Source organism: Delphinapterus leucas, chromosome 11, assembly GCF_059928025.1.
Source record: "Delphinapterus leucas isolate spDelLeu-1000000601 "Yukka" chromosome 11, BTC_Dleu_Yukka2, whole genome shotgun sequence".
NCBI lineage: Eukaryota > Metazoa > Chordata > Mammalia > Artiodactyla > Monodontidae > Delphinapterus > Delphinapterus leucas.
In genome coordinates, this window is record NC_143139.1 from 83107073 (window position 1) to 83113072 (window position 6000).

Below are 6000 nucleotides of genomic sequence, written 5' to 3' on the forward strand. Positions count from 1 at the left end.
TAAGAATTTATTATAGGGAATTCCCTGGCAATCCAGTGATCCAGTGGTTAGGACTCAGTGCTTTCACTGCTGGGGCCCAGGTTGGATTCCCTAGGGTCGGGGAACTAAGATCCTGCAAGCCTAGCAGTGTGGCTGGAAAAAAAAAAAAAAAAAAAAAAAAGAATCTATTATAAGAGTGAAATATTTGTTTATGGAAAACATAAAGAAAAAAGCATAGGAAGGAAAAATGTCACCCATAATCACTCTTCTTGGAACTAACGATTACTATTTTTATGGAGCCAGGGTATTTTATCTTGAATTCACTGTCAGATTTTTTCCCCATTGGTGGGGGTATTAATGAGGTGGGCGTCAGTCATTTGCTTTGTACATCTTCTGTAGTACTCTGTCCTTTTCATAGAATAACCTTCTCCATTTATTTAAAAAAAAAAAAAAAAAAAAAGCAAACGACGCCACTGTCAGCTGCTTCCAATGAACCTCCTCCGGCAGTTTCGTAAATGACTCAGCACCTGGACTCCTGAAAGAGGTCAGGTTATTTTGAATCACAACCTCATCAAATCACTTAAGGCTACTCTGTAGGTTCAATATAAACATTTCTTCCTGTAGCCTTGTTTCTAGAATTCAAAATGATCATGTTAGAACCTTTGCTATTTTACCTTTTTAAAAATGAGTGGGCCGGAGGGTGTGAGCCAATTAGTCTAGGAAGGTTTCACAATATTTTCCAGTATGAGCAGCCCTTTTTAATAGAAAAAAATTTGGGGAATCCCAGATGATTGTGGCTCGATATTTAATATCATTCAACAAATACATACGCATTGTTGAGGATTTGAAATGGGAATATTAAATGGAAATGGGTTAACTATATTGGGAAATTCATCTTAAAATCCCAAATTTTCATTCAAAGATAGTATTTCACTCATTTTTATTTTCCAGGCCAGGTTCTATTAGTTTTCCTATAATATATTGCTTTAGAAAATCTTCCCTTTCACTTTTTACATAGGCAGGAATAATTAAAGTATTCTGGCTTTCATCTGAACTAGAGCCAAACCTGGGGTCACAAAACACATATTGAGATGACAGGCACACCTTGACATGAAGGAACTTTTTAACCCTCTCAAGATTCTGACCGAGATCTTCAAAAGCCACTCTCTTTGAACTGGAGGGAAGGGTTCATTGGTAGGTTGATTCCTCCTACTACCTGTTAATGGGTGTTTTGGGGGAGGAAGTGGGGAACGGCAGGACACCTGAAGTCAACGTCTGCTAGAATTATGTGTGCAGTTTAATTTGGGGGCAGTCTATGTTATCTCAGGACCCCAGGAGTTCATGGCTTCAAAGTAAAAAAGAGGATTATGATAGTGGTAATATAACTATTGAGAAACCGTTTCAATAATTTCATATCTTCCCAGTTATTTGCCATCAACAGGTTGGGACCCAGGTTTTGTAAAGATTATACACACATGTAAACACAGCTACTGTGGTAGATGGGTGGAATGATAGGGAAAGGAATAGGTCAAAAACACTGACAGAATTCCAGAACTGCTCCGAGGATTTGGGGTTTAATGTATTTGGTGGGGAGGTCCAGGATGGGGTGAGACTTCTGAAGTAGCTGTATATAAGATCAGATCCCGTACTTGCTCAAAATTACGTGCCAGGGAAATCTTACTAGAACTCTATGGATTTCAAGTGAGGGATGCTCGCACAGATGTCCTCTATGGTACATCAATTTGGAGAGAAATGCAACATTAGCTGTTCACAACACAGCTTGAGGCACTTGTGTCCAACTCTCAGGAGAATCAGCCCTACAGAACATTTAGCAAAGTATTTAAAATTCCAGAGAGTCTAAATCTTAATGGGAACCCCCCGCTCCCTTTTTTTGTAGGCTGGAAACCAAAGTGAACTAAGCTATTATACAATTATTACGATAAAATATACCTGAGTTATTTTATCTGTAATAAGTAAACATCTAGTTTTCATTAGTACTAGTGGAAGAAAGAACCAGCAATTAACCAAAGAAGCATTAAAGGAAGAAAAGATGGTAGAAAGTTCTTTAAAAAATAACTTATATTGGTCTGGTTTAAACTTAATGTCAACTAAGAAATTCATTTCTTACAGTTATAGTTTAAGTAAAAATGAGCCAAAATGAACTAATTTGTTTAGACAGTTTCTACCTGCTTTATCACCGCAGTATAATTTATCATTAGTTGCCTCTGGCTTATTTTAGAGGTTAGTTAGTTGTCTGGGGCTTATTTCCTTTATACACTGTCTCAAAAACAGAGATTTCCTAAAACAGGATTAGAAAGCTCTTCTTGAGATGGTTGCAGAGATTAACCTTAATTTTGGCCAAAGTCTAATCTTGTCTGGATTTGGCTCAGTGATAAGACAACAGCTGTGTTTATAAGAAAGATCAAAGTTTTGTGTTTAACCACCATTTAGAAGCGAAGAGGCCAGCAGCATTTATTGTCTTTTACTACAAAGGAAGGAAATAGGCACTCAACTCAATATAGCACTAAAAAATGCAGTTGGTAAAAATGCTTATTTCGTACATCTTTAAATCTATTGGGTTACTCAAATTGTTTGCAAAGGCTGAGAAAACTGGTGGCCTCCCCTTTCACTTACCATTGTTCATATGGATTTTATAAGCTCATACAAGTGTTACAAGTCCCAAGGTAGTGTATTGTGTTAAAAGTTAGTGGAGAAGGCAAACAACTTTATAACAAAGACATGAGTTATACAGAAATAAGCTCATCCAAAGAAATTTCCAGGCAAACATAACTTGATCCTCATAAGGGCAACAATTGTTTTTACTAAGGTAGTTCAAAGAACAGCTGAAAAGGTCAGCAAGAAGATTCAATGCTTTTGATTTCCCATGAAGTCTGTGTCCATGCATGCAAAAGAAACTCGTTGAGTTTGAGTAATGGATATGTCATCAAATGTGTATTCGATTTTGTTTTTGTGAAATGAGATTCTCAAAGCTGATATCCTAATTGTTGTGTTACTGTGCTTAGTGAACAAATGGTTGCTATAAATTAAAGCCACGTTAATAATGACAAAACTTCTACCTATGTTTTATATGGCATATTTCTTTAAATGTATAATTAGAAACAAATGTTAGCTGTTTTGAAATTCTTTTCCAATGCCTTGTTAAAAATAAATGTTTTTGAATGAGCAAGGTGTTAAAGAAACAGGGTGTTCTCTCCTGTCCCTGTTGTTGCGCATACCAACAGCTTAATAAAGATATACTGGAACAGAATGCTGCTTCTGAGGACCTGACCAGGCTCTTACCAGGAATATGTGGAAATGGACCATCATAATAGTCATTTTTACTTTAAAATATTTTATTTGGGCCCAGAACTAAGGGTATTACTGGTATGGTCTAAAGTTGGGTTAAACTGAGTTTAACTTTTTGAGCTACAAAAAAATATGGGGAATAATCTGGAGCAAATAACTTTTTCTCTCTTCAGAAATTAGTCTTGGGCACAATACTGTCTCATAACTTCCCAATCAGCATTTCTGGGATAATGTCAGATTTTGGACAATTACAAAAAACCAGACACAAATGTGCAAACCAGATTTCAATTTCTTCTCCACTGACATGAGATTTAAAACAGCAACAGGAACATTTCTAGGTCAGTGTCAATATGTAGTCACAAATTACCAAAGTAAAACAAATTGGCGAGCATGGGTGTGCAATTTTGTGTTTTTGGCATGGGAGAGACATTGAAATATTCACAACATACAAGCCAAATCATAAAAATAAAATGAGACTTATGATCCCATCATTTTGAAAGAGTAGATTTAGTTCTGACATCTTGCAGATTTGTGATATCCTGACTTTTGCTTCAACAGTCCTAAATAACACAAGTTTTAGAACATAAGCACAACATTTTTTTCTTTCTAAAATGTTTGTAAGTGAAGCAATCCTGAGGAAAACAATTTCAACAGAAGAAAAACCTCTTAGGCATATTTATAAACAAACAAGGAAAAACTACAACACACAAACACACACAATCAGATCTCATATTATTTATCAGGAATTAGAAGTGATGACCAATAATTACTTCCCCATTAAACATTTCCTCCTGTTTCAGTCTAATTTAAACATAGTTAACTAAGAACAAAGTTTACTAAGGAAGAAGAATATCATTATACCATTTAAAATAATTGAACACACTAAAGTTTAGCAACAAAGTAGAAGCTGGAAAATCATCAGATAGCCTATATATGAGATCTAAAGAAAGGAAGGTTAGAATTCTCAATGCCTACTCAGTATAAAATGTATACCACTCCTGAAACTAAGAGCTAAAGACATTCCTCTCATTTCTTGAGACTGTCTTATCTCAGAGTCACATTAATTTACAAATGTAACCACCATTTTCTCTCTTTGAGGGTAACACTTCCTGCCTCTCTTTGGCATAATTGTATTTACAGTTTTTTTCTCCGTTTGTCCCCTAAGACAGTAGCTCCAATGGGTAATTTCATCAGACAACTTTTATAAACCTTTTTCCAGAGGATTTCCTAGATACCCAAATACCCGAGCCCCAACATAGGCCCTTCTCCAATCTCCATTCCTAAACCCACTCAATTCCTAAGTCAACTTTTCTAAGTATAAGACAATTTTCAAAAAAAAAAATTTTTTTTTCAAATATACTGGCCCAATTTGTCACTTTTGAAATACACCCTGAAATGACAAATTCTTACAAATTCTTTGCCCCTTCTTGATGCTTTTAGGGTTCTCTGTCCCATCACAGAGACTGTTAAAGGGAACCACGTCAAAAGTCCCTCACCTTTGCCTTAAGTTCAAAATCTGCTTATGAAGGGGTAAAAGAAAATATTTTTAATATTTGGTAATAGTATTTTACTGTATTAAATAATTAACTCGGGAATTGCTATGCTGTACAATATTTCATCTGTAATTTAACACACGTAACAGTTTATACCAAACATCTACATGATTACAAAATTTTACTAAATTAAAAAAAAATTACCTGCAGCAATTCCATAGCTCTTAAAGATAATTTTGATTTCATAAAATACTTATTTAAGACATCTTATGAATAGAAAACTTGAGTAAAAAATATTTATTGGCATTATTAAAAATAAATTTCCAGTTCTTCAAAAACAAGAACTATCCATCTCTGAAAAAATTAATAATACCTACAAATCCCTGAACTGTGCGAGACATATTAGGTATTTTCATTCACCTTCACTTAATCCTCACAGTAACTTCATGAGACAGTGATTCCTATCTCCATTTTACAGCATGAAATGCAACTTCAGAGAGGGCATTAACTTCCAGGAATGCAGAGGTTGTAGAAATTTATTTAGCTCTATTATACTCCTCTGATTGATTAGATCATGATGTGACATGGCTGTCTTACACAATTTACTTCAATGATCTTCATGAGGGTGAATATAGTTCTACTGCCACTAGGTGCCATCTCAAAAATGTTTAAGTTTGGTAAGAATGGTGAAGATTTATAAAAGGCGGAGGCTGTTAAAGGTATTAAATCATAAGTTATTTTTCAAGGTAAGCTTTATCCCATATACCAGATGTTCTGAGAACGCTGAGAGGTCCAGTCAAAAGGAATTTGCATACAGTAAATAAGTAGGGTTGAGTTACATAATGAGTCACATTTTAAAGAAATTGAGAATCATTTCTTATATTAAATTGAAGAATAATCGTTTATAATTACTGAGGAAGTTTTAATAAGACCCCTGCATATATAGGTTGCTAACAAAAATGCATATACATTCATCCCCACATATACATTCAACCATTTCCAGAGTAACACTGAAAGGAGACCTTTTTTCCTTTTGTAAATGTTTGTGTCTTTGAGAATTAGGAAAACATGTATTTAAGGTATAGAAGATAGGATACACTTTGGAAAGTCCTGTGATAAAGTCAAAAACATTACGTTTCCTTAATCATCTCTTTTCTAGAGCTGCTGAGTCAACTGTAGTCTTAAAGATGACTAAAAATACACAGAATAGAGTAGGAAAATA